This window comes from Lissotriton vulgaris, chromosome 3_1, assembly GCF_964263255.1.
Source record: "Lissotriton vulgaris chromosome 3_1, aLisVul1.2, whole genome shotgun sequence".
Taxonomy (NCBI): domain Eukaryota; kingdom Metazoa; phylum Chordata; class Amphibia; order Caudata; family Salamandridae; genus Lissotriton; species Lissotriton vulgaris.
In genome coordinates this window covers 1,742,480,137-1,742,506,156 of record NC_141689.1, presented here as the reverse complement: position 1 = coordinate 1,742,506,156, position 26,020 = coordinate 1,742,480,137, and the positions used below count along the sequence as shown (strand labels likewise).

The 26,020-nt window shown below is 46.9% G+C and overlaps 1 long non-coding RNA gene across 1 annotated transcript in view; it reads left to right on the top strand.

Moving 5' to 3' along the window:
* The first annotated feature begins 8,098 nt into the window (after nucleotides 1–8,098).
* The window catches only part of LOC147728388 (uncharacterized), a 207,086-nt gene continuing 189,164 nt past the window's right edge, over nucleotides 8,099–26,020 (top strand). Inside the window, exon 1 of the long non-coding RNA XR_015309552.1 lies at nucleotides 8,099–8,248. This is a non-coding gene — a long non-coding RNA (uncharacterized LOC147728388). The remainder of the gene's footprint in view (nucleotides 8,249–26,020) is intronic.

Below are 26,020 nucleotides of genomic sequence, written 5' to 3'. Positions count from 1 at the left end.
CTCCTTTGTATCGTTTGTGAGTATTGGAAGACCAGGCCTCACTAATGAATCTGGAAGCGCCGCTAGAAATGCCTGGGATCGTCCAGCGGTCCCCGAGATCCGCCACGCCAGCAACTGGAGAGATCCGGACAGAATCAGGGGATGCGGATCTTCGAGAGGATCCAGCAAAAGATTCCACTTCTAGGGAAGAAGGAGAGGAGCCTCACAACACATTTCCAGGAGAACCGGGAACCACGCTTGAGCCCTCCAGAGTGGAGTAATCAGAATCAGATCCGCTCGATACCGTTTGGCGTAAGCCAGAACCCTGGGGATCATCATGAATGGGGGAAACGCATAGCACAGAGTCGACGGCCAAGCCTGAAGAAAGGCATCCGTGGCTAGGGCTAGCGGATCCGGTCTCCAACTGTAAAATAGCGGAAGTTGCGTGTTGAGGCGAGAAGCAAACAGGTCTATGTGACACTGGCCCCAATGCCGAAGAAGGGAGCGGAACACGCGAGGGTGAAGCCTCCAGTCGCTGAAATCCCGAAGATGTGTTGAGTGCCAATCCGCAATCTGATTGTGGCGACCTGGAAGATACTCCACAATAACAGTGATCTTCTGCTGCAGGCAAAAATGCCAAAAGTCCTTGGCTATCTCCGCAAGCACCTTGGACCGAGTCCCGCCCAGCTTGTTGACATAGCGGACTGCTGACACGTTGTCCATCCGGAGAAGTATGCAGCAGTTGGACTGATGGGGTTTAAAGCACTTGATCGCAAAGGAACCCGCAAGGAGTTCCAGACAGTTTATGTGGAGAGATAATTCCTGAGGAGACCAACGACCCCCCGTCGAGACAGGACTGCACCAGGCTCCCCAACCCCAGCGACTGGCATCGGACTCTATCACTAGTTCCGGCGACGCACCGAAGAGGGCTCGACCATTCCAGGCCTCCATGTGGTCTAGCCACGATTGCATCTCCCACCTCACTTCCTACGACAGAGGAATTTGATCTGAGTACCTGAGGCCTTTCCGGAGATGTTGGATTTTCAGACGCTGCATTGCCCTGTAATGCAGAGGACCCGGAAAGATCGCCTGAATGGAAGATGCTAACAGACCTACTACACGTGCCAACGATCTCAATGACACATTCTGTCTGGAAATAACAGATGTCAACTCCCTCTGATGTAACACATTTTCTGGCCGGGCAAGAGAAGCTGACAGGCAACCGAATCGATCTTGAAACCCAGAAAATCTATTGATTGCGTCAGTGCCAAAACTGATTTCTGAATGTTGACCAGAAAACCGAGAGATTGCAAAAGATCGATGGACCACTCCAGATGAGTCAGGAGCCTGAGAGGACAATCCGCCATAAGGAGAATGTCGTCCAAGTAAATAATCAGACGTACACCCCGAGCTCGGAGATGTTCCACAACCGGCCTCAGAAGCTTCGTGAAGCACCATGGTGCCGACGAGAGGCCGAACGGGAGAACCTGATACTCGTACCAAACACCCTTCCACTGAAACTGGAGGAACCGACGATGGGGCTTGAATATTGAAATCGACAGATATGCGTCTTTGAGATCCAGACGGACCATCCAATCTCCTTCGCGAAGGAGATCCAGTAAGAGATGGATGCCCTCCATCTTGAAGTGCCGGTACACGACCCCTCCGTTGAAGTCTTTCAGGTTGAGAACCAGGCGTGATCCGCCCCCATTTTTCTCGACCAGAAACACTGAGCTGACAAACCCCATCGGATGACGGACAGTTGGAAGAATCGCCCCTTTTTTGAGAAGAACGTCGATTTCGTCGGAGAGGCAAGCCTGATCGTGAAGGGAAAAACTTAAAGGAGGGGGAGGACGGGTCTGATGCAGGGGTTGGTAGAACTCTATCTTGAACCCTTGAACGGTTTCCAGCACCCATGCATCGCTGGAGATCATGCGCCAGTTGTTGAGAAAAAACTGTACTCTGCCCCCCAAAATCACATCGCAAGCATGAATCATGCTCACCTGTAATGTTGGAGTCTTGATAATGGCCCTGTTGTCCTCCGGAACGGCCCTTTTCATAGTTCCCTCTACCCTTGCGGGAAGGATAAAAGTTTGCTCTGGTGGAAAATCCTGAGTCTTGGCCTCCTCCACGTTGGGAGTTGTTACCTCGGTGGGACTATTGATGTGAACCTCGGCCGAACGAGCGTCTACGATGTCGTCCGGCCTTGGCAAAAAACGGACGCATAGCGCGGCGCAATGAAGCCTGCGTTTTGTCAATACCACTGAAGGTGGAAACAAATTTGGCTAGCTCTTTCAAGAAAGGCTGGCCAAATAGAAGACCTTGCGCCTCCGGACCCGACTCAGAGGTCGATAGTTCCGCCAGTTTAGGGTCTAATTTTAAGAGAATAGATCGGCGTCTCTCTGAAGATACAGCACAATTGGCGTTTCCCAATTGACATACAGCCCTCTGCGCCCATTCAATTAATTCATCATGGTTCACAAGATCCGAAGCCTCCTTTGCCTAGAACCTAAGATCTAGAATTTTGGTCATAGGACCAAGCAAGTCAAGCAATTTGTCTTGGCAAGACCGCCAAGACCTGTCAAGGCCCTTCTGATGGTCCTTAGCGTACTTTTTTAAATAGGTGACCATCATTGGATCGACCTCCGGCGTGTCCGCCAAATGATCCACGAGATCAGGCCTCGGACATTCTGAGCGGAGTCTGGCTCTAACATTGGTATCAAAAGGCTGACGTATGTGAGCCTGAACATATGCTGCAACTGCAGGCGAAGGCAACCAAGATGACGAATTAGGGTGAAGGATATCTGCAGGCTCAAAGGTCAACACTGGGGGACGCTCAGGAGCGTCAACAAAATGTTCTTTGCAGACACGTTTTTTAGGTGGAGGAGAATCATGATCAGAAGAAGCTGAAGAACGAACATGAACAGATTTGTCGGTATCGTGAGGTGCAGAAGACTTTGAGGCTTCAGCTGCCAAAGATTTCGCAATTTCTGGAAGTCTGACCTGTGGGGATTGACAGGAGATTGTGAGGACTTCTTAGCAGTTGGCAACCAACCTTGTTGCTGCGCATATTTATTCAAATGGCGTTTGAGTGGATTAATGGCACGCACTAGCGCCTTATTTACAGATTGCTGGACACCCTTGTCCAATTCCTCCACTAAATTGTGTTCCAAAGAACCATCATCATCATCCCCATAATAATAGTCATCCTCATCACAATAATAGTCTTCCATGATACACAAAGTGTAGTAAATAAGAGCCCACAAGATGACTGGAAGACAATATGGAGTGCCAAAGACACTATGCAGGGGGAGTGTGATAACCCCACAGCAGGCCAATAGAGCAGGCACCAACCTGACTCAAAGTGAAGTAGAAAGTGGAGGGAGATAAGCCTGCCAAAACCAAGAACACACTCTAGGCAAAGCCTATGCAACAAAGTTACAACCGCAGCTCTCACTGAGCTCCGGCGTCATACGGGGTTAATCTTCAAGCAAGCTATGGGCGTTGACGTGTAAAACGACTTTCTCCTAACCGGCGCTGTGAAGAATGTCACAGAACCGGAAATATGCCAATGCGCAAGAGCGACACGGCTGCACGCAAAGACACGGCTCGAGAGCGCTCGCGCTCTCTGAACGAGCCGATAACCCCTGCTCCCACTCCACACACAGCAACAAGGCAGCACACAGGCACCCGGTCTCAGGGAGGTGAACACACGCTCCCGTGAAAACACGCCACAAGAACGGGCCGAAAGCGAAAGGAAAACGGCAGCGGGCACAGTAGGCAACCGGAGCCGGAGCGCTCCAACGAAATGCAAACACAGCGCGCTGCAAGTGCCAAAAGTCAATGCTTACAAAGCAAGTGAAAGAACACAGTATCAGCGCAATGACAGTAAAGACATGCAAATACTGAAAAAAGCACTTAACTGGCTGCAGAGCAGCAAAGAAAGAGGAAGAAAGACTAACATTGTGACTTTTTATACTGTATACTCTATGGTTGTTCCCTAGTGTTCATGGGAAATGTAGTTTTTTGTTACTATTATTGGCTGCTGAGCATTTCATTATAAAGAAATGAGAAAAGCATAATCAGGGCCTCCTGTCCTGACATAGAATTATAATTTGACAGTATGTTTATTGATAGTAACTTGGCATGATAATCAATGCAGCTCTTATCAGCATCCTGCTCCTTTGTCAATACACTTACAATTGTTATAGAATCCTCCTCCTCAAGAATTCCTAATTGCTATCAAACAGGCAGTACATTTCTGTTTTTTTGTCTTTGAATGCTGGGACTTGTAGTATTGTTTATGGCATTATAAAACAGGACTACAAATCCCACATACCAAAGAAAAACCGTGAACTGGAACAGCACATCACAAATGGACCTGGAAAACTTGGCAGCTATCATGTCGTTACGCCTCGAGACGCACATCCCACAATACTAAATATAGATCTAACAGTATATAACACTTTTAAGGCCCCTTTTAGGCAGAGCATTTCAGAAAAGGTGTATTTTCTGAAATGAATCCCTTCTGCGTTGATCCTTATCCACTCATTATAACATGTCACTCCAAGTGTCGCTGAAAGGTCACACATGGGACGCTGAAAAGAAATGTTACACACATAAGTGTAATGGTAGGATTTATGGATTAATTGGATGAAGACGAGGTGTAGAGAGTGTAGAACTCTTTATTAAGTTAGATGGCAAGTTTCCAGATAAGAACCCCACCAGGAGCAGCCACTTGCTGCTCAGCCTGTTCACAACTGATCCTCACGCTCAGACACTCAAACACTGCATTCTAACCACTCACCAACATTCCACTCATTCCACTCTGGGTGAGCAGCAAGTCCTACTATGTTTAGACCACTACATCACCTTCCCCCTTTTAAACAGAACAAAAGAATTATGCAATTACAATAATAAAATGAATCAATCAAGGGCAAAAAAATTGTTAACATTGCATAAGAAGGAAAAAGACCAGTAATGATTTATTCAAGAAAATACATAACAAGTCTGAAAATTGTTAACATTGCGTCTGAAGGAAAAAAAACACAAGTAATAATTCATGAAAGAAAATGCAAAGCAATTCTGATCCCAATTAACAGAGCAAATGAAGAAGGGCAGAGGAAGCGATTCATAATAAAATAAGGAAAGACTGTAATATATAAATTAAGACAGGTGAAAATTGCACCCTGTTGGACTTTAAAATAAGTCCAACGTTTCAGAAACAGATTGAAGATGCTACACACCGTGAATAAAAATCCAGTAACATAAATAGCAAGAAGTAGAAATCTAACAAGAGATATCTGCACATCCCAGTGCATATCACAAAGCCCGAAAGCTTATAACTGTCCACGCAAATGTGAACATCGTCAAACCATGAATAAAACAACCCCTACAACTAAACAACCATACACAGCAATAGATGAGAAATCCACTTGATGGTGGAAGACCCATAGCTGAAGCCAATTTCAGCTATAACCTGAAAAAGTAAGAGAATTGAGTGTATAGAGCTCCAAAATATGAAGGTTGCAGTGCCCCATGCACATTACACTACAGATGGGTACACAGCCCATTGTGCATCTCTTAAAACAAATATGGGCGTACTGTACAAAATGATGGGTACTCAGCCCATTGCGCATTTCTAAGAACAAAAATGGGTAAACTGCCCCCAAGAAGATGAGTACTTAACCCATTGCGCATTTCTAAAAACAAAAAGGGTAAACTGCCCCCAAGAAGATGGGTACTTAGCCCATTGCGCATTTCTAAAAACAAAAATGGGTAAACTGCCCCCAAGAAGATGGGTACTTAGCCCATTGCGCATTTATAAAACAAATGTGGGTACACAGCCCGATGTGCAATAAAACTAGTATACATTACAAATTGCCCATGACCAATTAAAGTATATGAAACCGGCCCATTGAGCATTAAATGGGCTACAAACCATTAAGCATTCCTCAAAAAGTATGGATACACAGGCCTCTTAACTAATTAAAATATGGTCACTGCGCCAAATCCAATACAACGCAATTCATTGTGAAACTCAACTTCGAGCAAACCACCATCCATATAGCTAAACAAGGAAAGACTAAGAAGTTAAAGCTAGGCACAAAAGAAACCAAGAAGGGTAGAATCAGTGTATAGGGTGTGCACTACCCACACTGTAGATTACCAGACAGTGAAGAGACTGGCTCTAACACAATGAATACCCTAAAGAAACCAAATCAAGCCTAGAACCCTCAGGATCGGAAACCTCAACAAATAAATAAAGATTTCGCTATGTGGTTGCAACATGAGCAATTTCACCAGTTAAGTATGTAATAACGTGTATCATATTGACTCAATGAATTAAAAAGATAAAAACTGCAAAAATTCACCAAAAGCAGTCAGGTACTGTAACTTAAATTAACTTAAATTAGAAGTACAGATACAGTAATGCCATATGATTCAAAATGAAACATAGATCAACACCAAAAAAAAAAAAAAAAAAGATAAAACAGTTCCAAAATCTAGTCCGGCCTTCCTGGTAAGCGATGTCACACCCGAATCCACTGCAGGCGGAGTGATGATCCACCAAATTAAGAGCTGAGAGATGCACTGCCGGCTGCCTTCCACTACACGGAACCGCATACCTTAAAGAAGAGATCAGAGTAAAATATCCACTGGCGTTTCTAACAGCCGTCTGAAGAGAATCCTGGAACAGCCAAGATGGAAGCACGCTTTTTGACGCAATCCCGGGTGGTTCACCGTGTGTCCGCACCCAGGAGCGTCCAGGAGCAGTTCTGGTCACCATGGAAACAAAGACGCCTCGTGGACGCTCGAGCACTCTAAGCATAACTCGCGTGAGCACTCTGAGCATGGCTCGCGCTGAATTCAAACAGGGGACTGCCTCAAAACGTTTCACAGCGATGTCAATAAATAAAACATAAACAAACTGCTCACGTAGGTGAAAATCCACAGCCAACAAAATCACGTAGCTTTCCTCCTCGAATGTATTAAACGTACTTGTACTCAGGATCCACCTCCGGTCAATAAAAGTTCCATTTGAATCCAGTATATGGCAGCAACCAACCCTTTATACACTCCCGATCTGCAAATAATTACTTGATTCTTAGAGTTGCCAAAACGATGCGATCGCTCACACGCCTGCCAAATCCATTCAGCAGTTAAAACATTGAGATCTCTTTGATGCCTGCCAGTTTACCTTGAAGTTGAACCCTCCTTAGAGCGGCAGGTAACCACATCAGCTGATTCTCCTCGTAGTTCTCCCACGATCGTGGTTTACAGAGAAGGCAACCAAAACTGACAGCGCAGGTCCGCATATAGCTTGAAACTAGATTCCTGACACTGCGGGCGACAGATGATGGTCACTGGTGGGGTCTCGGTGTCAGGATCTTCAAGTCGAATAACGTTTACCTTAAACAATTCCTTTTCAGTTCAACCATCCATTAAGGCAGCAGCACAGACAGGTTCTTCCAGATCGTCGCCAGATGTAATGGTAGGATTTATGGATTAATTGGATGAAGACGAGGTGTAGAGAGTGTAGAACTCTTTATTAAGTTAGATGGCAAGTTTCCAGATAAGAACCCCACCAGGAGCAGCCACTTGCTGCTCAGCCCGTTCACAACTGATCCTCACGCTCAGACACTCAAACACTGCATTCTAACCACTCACCAACATTCCACTCATTCCACTCTGGCTGAGCAGCAAGTCCTACTATGTTTAGACCACTACAATAAGCAAACAGAAATCTTGGCAGCTATACTTCTTTCCCCTAAAATATCGATAACTTCATGTCAGTCAGTGGTAAACATAATTCTCCCTCGTTTTGTCTAAAAAAATACTCTCCCTGTAGGACTTTCCCAGATTTTGAGGATGTACGAAATAAGATGAACAATAACGGAATCTGCCTACAATTGAATATGACGTTTCGGAAAGTATGCGATAAACGGTTGAATAACTGGAAAAGATCGCAGTAAATATCGAGCATTTTTTTTAAAACAATTGTACACGATGCGCCAGAACGCATGCAACAACAGAGAGATGGATATCTTGCAAGATGGCGGCCGGAGGTGGACATGTAAGCAGGTCGAGCTGTTTAGTCCTGTTTCTTTCTCTATGACTCTGTCTAGTGTGCCGTATACGGTAGATGGTAACATTCGAATTCTCTTGACCCTTACTTAAAACCAGTGTTTCACGTCAGGAAGGTTCCCAGCAACGATGCACACCCAGCTCTACTCCCGGTTGCTCTATGCCACAAGGCTGCGTCCCGGTGAGTTCTTGCTGGTTGGGAGGAGTGGTGACCTTCAGGAGCTTGCTGTCTGTGGCTGTTTAATCCGCTTTTCATGCTGTATTTCCACCACCCGTGATTGTGTCGAAGTGTGCAGACCGGTCGCGCTCTGGTAAACTGAAGTTCAGGCAGCTTTGCCCTTGTATTTTTTTTAATTATAATTGTATTTAATGCGATTTTATATAGCGCGAACTTTACCCAAAGGTGTCAGAGCGCTTTACAAAAAGACCAGTTACATTACGTTAGGACTTCGGAGTACATGAGTTACATAAAAGATACAAACAGAAAAACTCCAAATTCACAAAAGAATGGTAGTAAGTCCAAACGTCTACTACAGATATTGGTGGTTAGAGTTGCATGTATATGTTAAAAATTCACTCCAGGAAAAGATACAAAGAGAAGAACTCTAAATTCACAAAAGAATAGTAGTAAGTACATACGTCTATTACAGGTACTAGTGGTTAGAATTACATATATACAAGTTTCAAATCACTCAAGATTAAATTTTAAAAAGCGATTAGGGTTGGACAATTATATATTACGTATTTACAGAGCATGAAATTCTTGCCGTCGTTCAGCTAGGAGTTCAGGTGGTGTTGCAATTAGGGGTGGTGGTCTTGGGTCCGTATGGATCCCCGAGGTGGAGGTGGAGATGGCCTTAGGGGTAAAAGGCCGGGTGGTGGTAGGCGGAAGCAGCATGCTGGATCCCCGGGCTGGGGTCATGGCTTGGGCCCCGCTCCTTTGCCGGTCCTTGGACCGGTTACCTTCTGTCTCGGGGAAGGTCCTTGACCCCTGGATCCCCCAGGGGCATCGCTCTTCTCGCTGTGGGTCCGGGCATGCAGAAACCAACTGGTCCTTCGCACAGTAGCAGGGAGACAGTCATCTTCACAGGCCTTATCAACTAGCCCAGCCCTCCGCATGGCGTCCTTGTCGGGCCAGTGGGTATGAGCAAAATATTGATGGATTAAACCCAGATCTGTGACTGGGGGTGAGTGTTTTGCCATTGTGCAACATTCCGTCCATCGTCTTGTTCGTTTTGCTGTTCACCCTATGTGGGAAGGGTATGCCCAGACGTGGGTCCCTTGCTCACTACGCAACTGGAGTCAAGCTATCCTGGCTGAAGACGGGTGATAGCCAGAAACCGGTCCTAGGATGCTTAATTCCGGTCCAGGGTAGACATGGCTTGGCAGTTCGGGCTGGACTGTTCCCATGTGGCACAGTGTCAAGACTGATTTGCATATGGCCATGTCTGAACTGGGGTGGCTTGGTGAGCAAAATAAAGATGGATTAAACCCAGATCTGTGACTGGGGTTGAATGGTTTGCCATTGTGCAACATTCCGTCCATCATCTTGTTTGTTTTGTATTCATAATATTGGCATAATACTCCGCCCACTTTCCGCTCGTCTTCTTAATTGGCTCTTGTCCCTGTCCTTTGTAAATGGTTGCTTTTCATTCGTCAATAGGCTTAGTAGTCCCTCCTTAGTACCACCTTGTCTCTTGTAACCTCCCATGAAGACAATCCCCTGTTGTTACTCCCTAGGTTTTAATTATAGCCTCAAGGCACTATTTTCTTAAAAGGTTTCAGGCAAGACAAACACTTGTTCCTAAGCTAAACTGGCAGTGGTTACTTCACTTACTAGAACATCTCACATTTATATGAGAAGTCTATAAATTACTCTTCATCAGCTCCACACAGAGTACAACCTAATCCGAAATTAATATAATTATATTGTCACATTTCAAAGCTATTAATTGTATAAATGGACATAGCTGTTTAAATGTACTTGTAGTACTGTCTTATGTGCAATGCATTATGGGTTGGATGGATTTACCATATCTTCTGCACGGTGCAGTACCATATGTGACCAAAAGAGGTCGCAGTGCTGGTGCCTTGCTCACTAGGAACCTAAAGGGGCTGTTTGCGGTATTGCACCTAGAGATGCAGTGCTGGTGCCTTGCTTGTTAGGGACCTCTAGGAGCAGCTTGCGGTACTGCACCAAGACATGCAGTGCTGGTTCCTGGCTTACTACGCAAGCATTTACAAGGCACTAGGCCTCACCTTACTGAAAGTATGAGCTATTGTCGTTGCATTATTATTTTCAACGCCAATACCTCAAACAATCATTGCATATGCTTTTTCTCATCCTATCTGCTGGAAAAAAGTACATTTGAGTGCCTGGGCTGCTATTAAACACAAAAAACATAGGAGTGGTCTTTCTTGCTCCAATATTTTTTACATATTGCATATATTGACCAAAAAAAATGCAAGCTTGCCAAGAACAGATCTATTGGCTTTGCCAGTGGTGGTTGTTCTTTGCATTGACAGTTTTAATGTGTGGTTTATTACACAAGCTGAATAACGACAATGTTAAAGTCAAAATCCTATTTTTCTCTTAAGAGAGGACCTCCATATTAGGTTATAAAATACATCAAATACTAAGCAGTGTTAACAACGTTTAAATGTGACCCGCAGTGTTTCATAAAGTAATAGTATAGGCCAAGCATAGTATTTCAGATGTGCACAGTAAGCTGATGATTCAAACCTCGAAAGTAACCACTGAGGCCATGTGCACACATTTTCCACGTAAAGTAATATGTTAGCTTGAGAACCAGCATCTCTCTATTCTGTTCAAATCCACAGTGATTTTAAAGATGTATGCCCAAAGTGGGAACTTTGGGTAGTATTCCATTTTGAAGAGCTTAACCCAGAGTTTATCACTAAGCATCCTGTTGCATCCTACCCAGCCTGGGTAAATGCAAATGATCTCACTACACATGGAGCTTGGTTTTACATGCCTTTATTCCACAGTGTGTAACCATTAACGGAACATTCTACTTCATTAATTCTATCACCCACACACTTAAGTCACTGTTCTACGGAGTCCATCAGGAACCAAAAGGGACCCATAATTTTCAACTCCCAAGAACCTACATCTCCCCCTTTGTTAAATTAAAAGTACAAATGATACATTATTTACATCACAACTTTTCAATCAGTCGTTTTGGTGCTAAAATCAATTGCCCAACTATTGTCATGTGAGGCTGCGGAGATACAGGAGAAGTTTCCATGACTGGCACTGGCGACAGAGACACTGGTACAGTTGTTGGGCTCTCCAGGTTCTCAGGTGGATAAGTCTCACTTATGACATCGGAAGTTGGCGAAAGTCAAGGCAGGTGCTTGAAATGCAAAGTAACTCGTGTAATGGAGTTTTCAGGACAGTGAGCAGTCCTCATGTGCACTTTACTAGTCGCAACCCTCAGTGGGTCAGCATCGAAAGGTGCTTTAGACTTGCATTTCCATTTCTGCCTGACAATAACTTGGTCTTCTCTTTTGAGCACAGTGCTCCGAGCCCAGCAGGGTTTGCCTGCATAGATCTTCATTTTGCGTTTGTGAGACAAATCAGTAGTGCGAAGTTTATCAATGTCAATAGATCTTTCATTGGTCCATTGTGGTAATTTGGTTCCTATGGCGCTTCCAAACAATAAAGTGGCATGGCTTTCGGCCGTGGTAGAATGGGGAGCTGACCTTTTGCAGCCCAGCGAGTTGATGCTCCTAAATCTTTTGACAAAACCATTTTTTTTTTTTTTTGAAAATTCTTTGTCAGGAGTTTAGAAGACATATTCATATCGGCATTTTGCAGTTGAAGTAACATAACAGCATTATGGTCCCTTGGTGGGGAAAGGAATTAACACAAATTGTATCAACAGTTATCTTTTCCATGTAAGGCCCAGTAGTCAAGAAGTGAATAAACAGACATATGTGTCACAGAGCCCAATTTCACCCCTTCTTCTTAACGCCCATCCTATTTCGAAACAGTAGGCTGACTTCTCCCATTCATGGTATTAGCGGGGACATATAAGAACAAAGAAAACAAGTCAAAAAATCCAACAGCGGTCATCATTGTACCAAGAAGTGTGTACGTTCACATATACTATCCCACAGGCCTACACATTCAGCATTCCGTCTGCAGTAGCGATGCATTCCCTCCGCCACCCGGCCCCTCCCTTGTTTATGCTAGCACATCCATAGCCACTAGTCCTCGTCGTCCTCCGATTCTGAGTCCTCACCCTCCGGCAATGCCTCACATGGGTCACCCCTATATGCGTTCCATGGCATCCACACCCGATTCCATTTGCGGGGGCAGGCTCTTAATACATATACTGCTCTCTCCTTTACCATGAGAAGGTCCATGTTTCTTATCTACCCTGCCACCGTCGGCAATTCTGGAGCGCCCCACCTCTGTGCAATGTCTCGTTTGGCCACTGTCACTGCTAGGGTGACCCACAGTTGTCCATACCTGTTTAAGTCCGTAGGGTCCCAAATGTTCAACAGGCATTTACGAGGTTCCGGTAGGACAGAAACATTGATGGCCTGAGAGACTGTGCGCATAATCTGACGCCATAGTTCCCTGATTTGTGGACATTCCCATAACGTGTGTAGGAGAGTCCCTTCCTCCCCGCATCCCCTGAGGCAGTATGGGTGTGGCGCTCTCTGTATTTTGTGGAGTAATGTGCGATTGTAGTAGGTGCGGTGTAGCACCTTGAGCTGCACCAGGCGGAATCTGGCTGATATTCCCACTTCCCTCGGCGAGGCCAACGCCTCATTCCACTCCGTTTCATCCATGTCGCCCAGTTCGTCCATCCATTTCTCTTTAAGTTTGTGTGTGGGATCTGGCATGTTGTTAATCAATTTTTTGTACGTGAGTGAGGTCGCTTTTTGCTCCATGAATTCGGTGAGTAGCCTATCTTCAAGTGGCGATGAGTCTGGGAGTGTGGTGTCTGGTGGGATCGCTTGCAGTAGTGCATGCCGGATTTGTACATAGCGGTACGTTTCAGTGGGCCCCAGGCCGTATTGTTGCTGGAGGTGTTGGAAGGGAATAACCGTGCCCTTGTCCCAGAGGTCCCCCACTACCGAGATCCCTATGTCGTCCCACCTCGCAAATCCCTTACAGGTCCGTAGGTTACCCAGTGTTTTAGTGTCCCATAACGGTGTCAGCCTGGTGATTTTACCCTTCCACCCTAGGCGTGATTGTGCCGTGTGCCAGAGTGTCGCTGTGTGGAATGTTGGGCCTAGCAGGGTCTTTACCTGCGGGTAGTTGTACAGCACCGAGAGCATGCCATCAGACCCCAGTTGCGACCAGTCCGCCTTATATGCGGGGTCTTCCCGTGAGGCGTGAATCCAATGATTAATAACTTTAAGCTGTGACGCCCAGTAATATAGTTGGAGATTGGGTAATGCAATACCCCCCTCGTACCAGCTCTTCACCAGTTTTGCCTGCGCTATCCGCGCCGGACCATTACTCCACAACAGACTGGAGACCAGTGCCGCTACCCGTCTAAAATACTGTGGGCTAACCACATAAGGGGAGTTTTCTAGCACATACAGAAATCTCGGGAGAGCCATCATTTTATAGAGCGCCGCGCGCCCTAGGAGGGTCAGCGGCAGCGCCGCCCAGTATTGGACATCAGCACGCAATCTTTGCAGAGGCGGCTGCAGGTTTTCGATATAAAACTGTTTAGAGTCCCTCGTCACATAAATACCTAAGTACTTAAAGGAGGAAGTGGTTACTGTGAGAGGACAGTTAGCCGGCAGTACCGGCGCCGGGCCGGTAAGGACATAGAGTATAGACTTGGACCAGTTCAGGGTATATCCCGAGGCCCTGCCGTGTTCATCGCAGATTGCCAATAGGGCGGGGACCCCCTCAGCTGGGCCGGTCATGTATACTAACATGTCGTCAGCGTACAAGGAGACTTTGTCCTCCCATCCGTCGCTCCAAGTGATTCCCCGGAACAGCGGCGTCGATCTAAGCAGGATTGCCAGTGGCTCCAGTACTATCGCAAACAGGGGCGACAACGGGCACCCCTGTCTAGTTTCCCTCCCCAGTGGAAAGGTCGAGGATATACGACCATTTGCAACCACCTGTGCCATCGGTTGGGCGTAGAGCAGCCGTACCCATGCCATATATTGGGGCCCGAAGCCCATGCGGGTTAGGACAGCAAAAAGGTATTCCCACTCTACCAAATCAAATGCCATTTTAGCATCTAGGGAAAGTATCACAGCCTGCTCCGTAAGAAGATGCGCCTTCGCCAGTACCCCATGGACCCTCCGTAGGTTTAGCGCTGTGCTTCTGTGTGGCATAAAGCCCGATTGGTCAGGGTGTATCAGGGTACTCAGATGTTTGGTTAGGCGACTGGCCAGGAGCTTCGCCAGGACTTTTGCCTCTGCGTTGAGCAGTGAGATGGGCCGGTATGAGGCACTGTCTGTTGGTGGCTTGGTTGGTTTGGGGATGGCCACAATGGTGGCCGTGCGTTGGTCGAGTGGAAGCAGCGCCTTTTTTGCGCTGTCGTTATACATATCCAAGAGGGGCTTGGCCAGCACAGAGTCCATCGTCTTATACCACTCCACAGGAATTCCGTTTGGGCCTAGGGCTTTGCCTGACTGCAGCGCCTGTATTGCCAACTGGACCTCTCCCTCTGTCAGGTCTGCATCAAGTTCCTGCTGTGCTTCAGGTGTGAGTACGGGGACAGGGATGTGACCAAGTGATTCTGTGGCCTCCCGCTCAGTGACTTGCCGTGTCGGTGTGTAGATCCCCTCGAAGTGGCGAGCTAGAGTCTGGATAATTTGTTCCGGGTGAGTTTGCAGCACGCCGGCCGCATCGTAGAGCCCGTGTATCCCCTTGTTACTGCCACCCCGTTTGTCCAGCCATGCCAGCATCTTCCCCGCCTTATCGCCCACATCATAGATTCTGTGCGCCGTGTTCGCGAGGTGCCCTTTGGTGATCACAGTGAGGTGTGCCTGGTGTTGCTGCTGACGGAGTTGTAGTTCATGAACCGTCTCAGGGGTGGGGTCTGCCATGTGCGCCGTGTGTGCCGTGTGTGCCGTGTGTAATGCTAATTCCAGATTGGCCAGTGTAGCCCTAGACTCCCTTTTATACCCAGTGATGGCTGATATGGACGCCCCTCTGAGGACCGTCTTGTAAGCCTCCCACAGAACTGAGGGTGAGGTGACCGACCCTGTGTTCTCAGTGAAATAGTGTGTGGTGGTTAACTTGAGTTTTTTCCTAATGGTAGGGACCTGCAGATAATTGGGATAGATCGGGTACAGCCTAGCCCGTTTACAATCTTTGGTAGAAATGTGAAGGGAGACCGGGGAGTGATCGGAGACTCCTCGTGGCAGGATATCAATACTATCCACAGAGCTCAGCCCAACCCCTAGAAAGAAGAAGTAGTCAATACGTGAGAGGCTATTGTGGGGTGCAGAGTAGTGTGTGTATTGCTGCGCTGTAGGGTTCAGATGACGCCAGATGTCTGTGAGGCCCATAGCTGACAAGAATCCCGGAAGTGTGGCAGTCCCTCTCTGGCGATCCCGCTGGGGAAAGGTGTCTAGCAGGGGGTCTGTGATGGCATTGAAGTCTCCCCCCAGGATCATGTCCCCCTCTGGGAGATCAATAAGGAATCGGCTAAGTGCTGGCAAGGCTGTAGCATGCAGTGCTGGGGGGATGTATACAGATATCACATTCAAGGCCCTCCCCTCCCACTGGCCTGAGAGTGCTGCGAACCGTCCCTGATCATCTGTCTTGTGGCCAGTGACCAGGAAGGGGGAATTGTTTCTGAGGAGTATCCCGGTGCCCCTGGAACCCGAGGTGAACTCGGAGTGTACTGCCATGGTGTACCCACGCCTGTTCAGAGCCTTACAGGTGGTCCCTGCCAGATGTGTTTCTTGCAGCAGCACTAGGTCTGATCGATTACGTTTAATAGTTTGCAGCACCAGACCCCGTTTAATTTTGTCCCCCAACCCCCTGACATTCCATGTAAGGAGCTTCAGTGGAGGCACCACTGTCGTTACAGGGGTACCCAATGCGGGTGTAGCTCGATCATGTCGTGCCATTTGAGTGCATGAACCGTGTTCTCTATGTGCAGCAGGATAAGGAAGCCAGAACGCGGAGGCGGCGCATGCCGCCCATAGTGAGTAGTGTTCCTGTGGTTTGTAAGATTGCAATGATGATGACCATAAAACTTAACTTTAACTTGAACCTCGTAACTCCCATCCCTCCACCCCCTCCCTGCTCCCCTGCACCACGGACGAATTCCCGCCCGCATCCCCAACTTGGCAGAGTGCTTTTGTCCCCCCCCTATCTAGTCTTACTTGCTTGTGGGGTTGGTGAGTCCCCTACAGGCTCCGGCCAAAACCCGCCCTACTCAGATCCATCGGCCCAAGGTCCCAAGGGCTGTGTCCAGATCTTGGTGCTTCCATCGTAGTCCTTCAGCCCCTGCTAGGCTGACCTGAGTCAAACGGGTCCCTCTCGAGATCGGATTCCAGGCCCCCGGCCGCGCCCTGCTCAGTGGCCGGGCTGGCCGCACGGTGTTCCGGCGTCCTCTCAGTACGGCGGTCCTGGCGGTCTTTGTGTGGGCGGTGAGGCTTGCCCGCCGGTCTCCAGCCATCCAGCCATTCTCGTGCCACCTCAGGATTGTTGAAGAACCATGTCCTCCCCTCAGCCACAATCCGCAGTTTGGCGGGGAAGAGCATTGAATAGGGTAGTTCCCTGTCACGCAGCGTCTTCTTGACTTCATTGAAGGATTTTCGACGCCTGGCCACCTCGGCCGTGTAGTCTGGGAAGAACGCCAGCGTGGAGTTCAGGATTTTCACCGGCGGCGCCACCCTGGCCGCCTGCAAAATGGCGTCTCTGTCCCTAAAGTTGAAGAGCCTGGCCAGCACCGGTCGCGGCGCGGCTCCTGGTTTGGGCGTACCCCCCGGGACCCGATGAGCCCTCTCGATGGAGAAGAAGGCGGACAGGCCTTTAGGCTGCAGTTTGGTCTTAATGAGGTCTTCGATGTACAGGTCCATGGCCCCCTTCCCCTCCGATTCCGGAAGGCCTAGGATGCGGACGTTATTTCTTCTCGAGCGTCCTTCCTGGTCATCCAATTTTTCTTGTAGTTGTTTAGTGGTCCTTTCTAGTCGCTCCATCGCCACCTGAAGGTCCGAAGTGTCTTCAATGAGGGATTTCGTGACTACCTCCACTCGCGACACCCTCTCCGACATTTTCTTAAAATCTGCTCGTAGCAGGTTCACCTCAGTGGAGATGGTGCCTACCGTCGCCTGGACGTCTGTGAGAGTTCTCATTATGGCTTCCAGTGTGACTTTTCCAGTGCCATTGGCGTCAGAGGAGGCACCGGCGGAAGCACCGGCGGAATGTCGTCCAGGTCCCTGTGAGTGGCCGTTCTGGGCATAGGCAAATTTATCAAGCTTTGCTTGCGTCGTTGTCATGCTCCTTGTGTTTTTGCCCGTCATGTTGGCTTACTTGGGTGGACAGTGTCCGGTCCTTCAATTGTTCCCGGCCCGGCCACCTACCGTGTAGGCCTTCCCCTTGATGTTCGCCGTCGAAGTCGCCGGTAAAGGAGCGGGAACCGCAGGGCCCAGGTCTATCCCCGCCTGAAGTTTAGCCTTACTGTGGCTGCCGTTGGAGTCAGCAGAAGGGTTCTCGTGGTGCTGTTGGCGGCGTGTGCATCTCTCGCATACCGTAATGTTCCCTGCTCCACGTGGGTCGCCTCGCCGCCTTCTAGGGCTGCAATGGGTAGCCGGAGACTGGCGCCACTACGGTGTATTCGGCCCTTCTGCCCAACGGCGGTCCGGAGTAATGTTCAGAGCTGCGGGGGAGCCGTGTCGACCCAGGCGTTCTTCGCCCTACCTTGCCGTATGTGTCTGGGCGTCCGCCCGGTAGCGCAGATCCAGGACTGCTTCGACGTTGTGCGGGGCCTCGCCCGCCCTTGATATCTGTGAAGTCGTGGCTCAGGGGGACCGGAGGTCGCTCCCAAGTGTGGCGTTGTGAGAGCGCTGTGATGGAGCTTGGCGCCAGGCGGGGAGGTGCGGGCGCCGGCTGAGGCTGACTTCTTCCGGCCGGGCAAGGTGCGCTTCCGGTCGGCCTGCCTCCGTACTGTAGGCCGGTGCTGCCGAGTTGTCGTAGGCCTCGTCTCGCTGTCGGCGGATGGAGCACTTCCCGGCGTCGGATTTGCGCCGGGGGCGGCTCGTTGTGCGCCGCTCGGTTCCCGAAGCCGATTTCACCCCTTCGGGCAGGTCAGTAGACGGATGTGCATGCGGATTATTGCGCGGGCCGGATTGCCTTGCGGAGCTCCCGAGTTAAGCTGCCGCCATGTTCGGCAGTTGGCCACGCCCCCCTTGACAAAACCATTTGCCTGTGGTCAGAGAGGTGTTCTTGACCGTTGATAGGCGGGCCACTGTCCGATTTCAAAATCGAAGGAACACCCCATTTTGCAAAAATACTTTCCAATCTTTCAATGACTTTCTTGAGTTGACGACAGATCGTCCACAAGGGAAAATTGTGAATATTTATCAACAATTACTTATAGATTATGTCCATTGTCAAGGGGTCCAAAGAAATCAATTTCAATCTTGTCCCATGCTTACTTTGGAAGATCAGATATGTTTAACAGATGCAGGGTTGTTTTGAATTACAAGCAGTTGCACAAATGACATGCACTTAACTCTTTTTAAACTCTTAGGTCAACATGAGGGAACCACACTTGTTCCCGTAGAGCTTGATTAGTAGCAACAACTCCACAATGTCCCTCATGGACCAGTTGAATGACTTGCTGTCTCAGATTCTAAGGTATGACAATTCTCGATACTTGTAAAATGTGTTCTGGGGTGACTGAAAGTTCTTCCTGTACATTTTTGCATTTCCGTGAACTGCTTCCCATACAGGAAAACATGAAAATGCTCACAAACCCACACCACAGCGAGGCTTTAATTTTCAGCTTGTGGATAGGCACGTTCAGCCAATGACAAATTCTGGCTAGCAGTACCACATTATGTCTTGGGACATTGGAATGACTAGCGTGCTGGACAAGGCTGGCTCCCAACCTCACTTGACACTGGACGTGCATCAACAACTTCCGTCTGCGATTTCGGATCAAAGTATCATTTCAGTGGCATTCTCAATTGCATGCTTGATTTTCTTGAAGCTTTTTTTACATTCACGTGACCATCAAATTGGAACATTTTGTTTTATTAAGACTCTCAATGTGGCCCTTTCAGTGGCAAAATCATATATATACCTTGAGCAGTAACTGGCCAGACCAAGAAAGGATCGCAGCATAATCTGGATCCAGAGTCATTCGCCCCATCACAAAAGATATGAGCAACTTGAATTTGGTTTTATGAAACTCGCGCTTAGCAACATTCAAAATAAGACCTGCATCGACAAGCATACAACACACTTGTGTATGAGCTTTATCGTTTTCCTTTCGATTAGCTCCAAAAACTAGTAAGTCATCACTATAATTGAAAGCATTTGTGACTGGCTGTATTTTGCGACCAATTACATCCTGAAAGAGTTCTACAGCTGATGACACTCTGAAACATAGCCTTTTATATCTAAATAAACAGTCGAAAAGGTAGTAATGTACCTGCAATTTTCCTTCAGTTTGAGTTGATGATCCCCTTTGTTCAAATCTAGGCGGAAAAAGACTTTAGCTCCTTTCAACGGCGTAATCATGTTAGCAATGTTTGAACCTGGTTGTCGTTTTCTTTCAATCCTTTGGCGCATATTAACACAGATGTGCTCAGCTCCTCCACTATCCTTCGGCATTACCACTATGGGTGGTACCCAGGACGTCGGACCAGTGGATCCCTCAATGATGTTATGCTTTAATAGTGTCTCAAGTTCTTTCTCTTTTGCCTCTTGTTAATGATATGCAATTCAATGATGTCATCGAGCAACAGGACGAATCTCCTCATTTATGTGAAGTTGCACTTTCTTTGTTTTACGTCTTCGTAGTCCATGAAACAAGGATGAAAACTGATTCACTATCTCATGATAGGCATTGACTTTATAGTTTACAGAAATCAGCCCCATGCCAGTAGCAGTGCTGAAATGGAGTAAACATTTACTTGAGGAAAGTGCTGTGTAGTACATGAATTGGTGCTTATACTTTCGTCTCTTGGTGCTTCACAGTTGCTATAAATGAACCTTGACTTTGCAGTGGCGTCAAAGCAGCCCATGTATACACTTTGGTTTTCGACAGGGTTAAACAGGGCACTGGAAACAGTATATTGTATTTTTCCAGTGGCATAATGTTTATCGATGTGCCACTGTTTATGATAAAAGGTATGGAGTACCCATTCACTTTTAAGTTTGATTTTGGGACAGAGTCCAAATGAATTTCGCACTTCCTCATGTCGATCTAGCTTCAGCAGGCAGTCTTCCTTGCAAGAAGCTAATCCTACATGTGCATGTTTTCCAGCAGTCAACATTGACATCGCACACCCATCTTCTTCACTGTTGCTTGACAATGGTAGTGATTTAACTTTTAGAGGAGGAATTTGACGACAATCGACCTCGTTTAGTTTCTTCTTGCCTCAACTGTTGTTGCTGCTTGGCCTTGTTGGTGTGGTTGGAACATCTTTTGAACTTTCTAGCATCCATTTTGTTTTCTCAATGTGCTGCACTTGATCTTTCCCTCTCTTTGCAAGCGTTTACAGAATGGTGCGCTTTCTTGCAACCTTTGCATCCCTGTCAAATGGCAGGACATTTACCTTCAGGTGGAGAGGAAAATCCACATTGAAAAGACAACTTAATTTTCTTTGGAGACATTACTTTATGGCCTTCTAACTTACATTTAACACTTAGCACTGATTTTATTTTGAGCCAATCTGGCCTCCATGTTAGCTGCTTGCCTGGCAGCTCTTTCTTCCTGCCCCCTGCAGCCATGAGTAATTGCTCCAAGCTGAGTGTCTCTTTCAGTATTCGTCGTCTGATGGAATAAGAAAGGCAACCATTTAATTACTCCAAGATGCATGGCCTCTTCATCATTGAACTTGATGAGAAAATCAAGTCTTTCTACAAACTAATCCAGTGTTTCACCAGCTTTCTGCCTTTCTCGGTTAAAGATGTACCTTTCATAGTAGACATCTGGCATTGGATTGAACTTTATGTTCAGCACCTCTTTGATTTGACTGTACATCACTTCACCACTGTGTGGTATTTCCTTTATCACTTCTTTTACTTCTTCATCTTCCAAATTCTTTAGATATTTAATCTTTTTATCAATTAATTCTTCCAGTGAATCAATAAAATAATCGAGATTTCGATCTAGGCAGACCAAATAAAGAACTTTACAGAGTAGTAACCAGATTATCACATTTACCTCCACAAACTACTCCTAAACCGATTCAGGCATTTTGTAACAACCTAGCCACATTTTTCTACGATAAGGTAAACCGCATCTATGCCAAATTTTCACAAGAAACTCAGTCTGACCCCTGTCCTAACCCCGCCCCCACCAATCACCCCATTTTTTCACAATTTCACAAAGTCAACCCTATTCAAGTCGTCGAAACCATGAAAATCATCAACTCCGGATCAGCCAAGGACCCGTGTCCAGTCTCCATTCTCCTTCCCATTTCAGATCTCATTGCACTCCAACTTGCTAACATGTTCAACATCTTGTTTAGCACTGGAGTCTACCCCGCAATCTGGAAGGATACAATTCTCAAACCCCTTCTCAAAAAATCCCACCTTGACCCGGAGGACACCAATAACTATCGTCCAATAGCCAGTCTGCCATTTCCAGCAAAAGCAGTCGAAAAATTGATGAATCTCCAAATATCACAATACATAGAACAATACTCTCTATTGGACGATAGTCAATTCGACTTACGTTAACTTCACAGTACTGAGACTGCACTCATCAAATCTACCGATGAGATTAGGAAAGTACTTGATCTTGGAGGAGCGGCGGTCCTCATCTTGCTGGATTTCACAGTGGCTTTTGACACGGTCGATCACAACATCTTGATCGACCGTGTCAATGCCATTGGCATCCAAGCCAAAGCTCTTATAAGATCCTTCCTAACAGGTCGTACTCAGACAGTTCAGTTAGACACATTTTCATCAGAACAACTGACCTTACCCTGTGGTGTTCCTCAAGGCTCGTCCCTTAGTCCAACCCTATTTCATATCTACGTCACTGATCTGGCAAGGGTAATTAAGGACTGGGGATGAGCCTAACATCCTATGCTGACGACACCCAGCTGGTTCTCACCATCAAGGAAGACTGAGGAAAAATAGCTGCCAGTTTCCAACAGGGCATGCTAGCCATCAGTCACTGGATGTCAGCTAACTGTCTTAAATTAAACTCTAACAAAACAGAGATTATGACTTTTGGCAAACTCACTCCTTCATGGTCAGATGCATGGTGGCCTACTATCTAGGCCCCCCTCCCCCTGTCACCAAGGTTAAAAACCTCGGTATAACCTTAGATAATACACTCTCCTATTCAGCCCATGTCAATATTACTGTGTCATCTTCCTTCTTTAAACTGAAAGCTATAAAAAAGATTCTTCCATTTCTTCCCCCCAACTCTGGTAAAGCCCTGGTCACCTCATTTGTTATGTCCTCGGTGGACTATTGTAACAGACTTTTAATGAATGCCCAAAAGAAGGTCATTAAAAGGTTACAATCTATACAAAAAGCTGCGGCCAGACTACTTTCCGGCACCTTAATAAATTCTGACACATATACAGTTATGAATAGCCTAAAATTGGTGGGCTTGTGGTAGTAGAAATTGTTTACCACTACATTTCTTGTATATAAATTTGGAATAATAAATGTGTCAGGAGGGAGAGGCCATTTTGTTGTTTATTACAGTTTTGAGTGAGGGGCGGCCTGTTCCCTCTTCCATCCCCTTGAGGCTCCAATTAATTTGATACTTTCCGGCACCCCCAAATTCAAATCCATTGGTAACACTATAAAAAACTATCACTGGCTCACAGTCAACAACAGGATAAAATTCAAAGCACGCTGTATGGCCTACAAAGCTGCGCATAAACAAGGCCCGCACTTTCTTATCGATCCATTCACGTTTCATGTCCCCAATCGATCACTTCGCTCCATGAACAACTTCACCATGACAGTCCCTCGCACCAGAACAGTTGCATGGGGAGATCGCAGCTTCCACATTGAAACCGCTCAACTCTGGAATTCTCTTGATCTAGAGACCTGGTCTGCTCCTACTCTTATCATTTTCAGAAGAAAAATTAAAACATGGCTCTTTGATCAATAAATCAATCCCGCTTTTCCTTTCTTTCTGCCCCACCCAAAGCGCTGAGACGCCCATGGGCAATTGTTCGCGCTCAACAAATTTCATAAATAAATAAATCTGTTCCCAATATTTTGCTATTCGGCAGTATCACAGAGAAGCGGTGGCCAAAAGAAGGTGCCGTTTTTTCATGCTTTGTTGGGCAGCTAATTAGAAAATAAATCTCACTATTTCAACCACCACTCCTTGTCTTTCAGTCAGTCCAACGTTATTCACCAGCCTCGTGAGCCCAACCCTGTGCTTCTGCTTGGGTTGTGGCACCTGATGCTGATGTCGGATCACTGTCTATACTCTGGTTCTGGTAAGCAAGATCGTATTCTCTATATACCTGGTTATCACAGCTGCTAGTGTTTCTCTGCATTTATTTGCTTCTACTCACACCTTGCACCTGGTTGTCGTAACTCGTTGCACTTTCCGTACCTGGTTGTCACTGCCTTCAGCATTGTAGTACTGTATGAATGACTGCTCTGTGTTAGGCTGTGGGGCAGTATCTATTGTCTCAACTTTACCAGCACATTTCTAGCCAAATGTTGGATCTGGCCATTTTTCAGGGTTCTCTCCAAGCATTTTGTCTTCCTCTGACCTTCTTTTTGTTGGCTTTAGGACTTGGGGGCATTTTACAACTGCTAACCAGTTCTGAAGTGCATATGCTCTCTCCTCCAAAACAAGGTGTAATTGGGTTCTCCATGATTGGCACAGTTCATTTACTAGTAAGTTCCTAGTACAGTGCACCATGTGTGCCCAGGGCCTGTAAGTGAAATACTACTAGTGGGCATGCAACACTGATTGTGCTACCCACACAAGTAGGTGTGTGTGTGTGTGTGTGTTTTTTTTTAACTGCCATTGCTACTTGGCAAGTGCACCTACTTGCCAGGCCCAAACCTTAGGTTGACCGTATCTCACCCCTAAGGTAGGCCCAAGGTAGCCCTATAGGCAGGATGCAGTGCATTTAAAAGGTAGGACATGTACTGTTGTGTTTTACATGTCCCGTTAGTGAAATATTGCTAATTTAGCATTTCACTACAGCAAGGCCTATCTCTCTCCCATAGGTTATTATTGTCTCTGCCTTATAACATCTTACAAGTGTATCTGCCAATTGGGAGCCGATAGAAAATTATTTTTGTGTCTCTTGAAATATATATTTTAGTGAAGTTGTTTTTGAAAATGCAAGTTTGAAAATGACACTTTTAGAAAGTGGGCATTTTCGTACTGTAACCATTCTGGGCCTCTGCCTGTCTCTGAATACACATCTGGGTTAGTATGACATTTGGGATGTTTGTGCATTCAATGTAGACAGTCACACAAAGGTAGCTGAGGTGTGCGCTTCATATCTTGATGGTCAATTACCAGGCTGATGGGCATTCCTGAGCTAGAGTGGTGGGTGGACCTGTCACTGACACATGAATATGGCTATGCCTGTCCACTCCTCACACAAAGCAGTCTCCTCCCCCCTGAAGTATGTCTGGAGCGCGGCAGGGAAAGGCATGGTTTTATGCACTACAAAGGCTTTCCTTTAAAGTTTGTCTACTTCAAAGGTGGAAATGGGTATAAGTACTGGACCTCTGACTCCATATGCTCAGAACACTTCTGGGTTGAGGACATTCTGCCAGGTAGAAGAGCTGGATTGCTTTCAGGAGAGACTGCCACTTGGCTGTGCTGGCCTGCTGCTTCTGTCCTGGAAGTATAAAAGGACGGAACTTTGTTTTCTGTATCCTGCTTCCAAGGTTCTCCAAGGGTTTGAGTTGCGCTTGCCTCCTGTTAAGAAGTCTCAGGGTCATCAAAGACTTCACCTGCCAGTACCTGAGCTCTTATGCTGAGAGTCCTGACTTGCCAAGTGGTGCCAAATACAGTTCCTGGGCCCTTGGTAGTGAATTCTGGTAATAGTAAGAAGAAAATCCACGTATCGACTCCCAGCATCATTCTGAACCGACGCTGATCAACTCGATGAATCTCCACTGCCAGCACTTGAGCATGATACCCACTCAACGCAATGACCGAGGCTTACAACGCAGGCCCCAGCTTTTTATTGTTGTTCATCAGACGAACTGCTGCTGCATGAGTTTCGAGTACCACATCACTGAAGACTGCGACGCACCGTTCTGACTTTGACGCAGCGTCTGCCTCATTGCTGTGGGACCTACGTAGCACGACTGGTTTCTCAATGCATTGTCTCTGGGAGCTTATTTTTTCCTCAACTCCACGCAGCAGTAAGGAACCGACGCATCTTATCCGCAAACAAAGCCTCACGTCCCCTGTAACAGTAAGGAATGGACACATCACCTCCCCTGCCTAGTGGTAAGGAACCAATGCCTCACCTCCCCTGTAGCAGTACAGAACCAACGCATCACCTGCTTTTTCGATGCTTCACATCCCCTGTGTTTTGTATTTTCTTACATTTTTGACGCATCTCAGGTGCTTTGTCCTAAACAAGTGCATCCATTGATTTTTATGGACTATACCTACTCTTCTAAAAGTGATATATTTGCTTGTGTATGTTGGATTTTTGTCATTTTGGTCTTGCTGTATTCAGATAAATAATGGCTATTTGTCTAAACTGGTGTGTTGTCCTTTTGTTAGGGTTTTCACTGTGTGTGTGCGGACACAAACACACACAAATACTTTAAAAATTGCCTCTG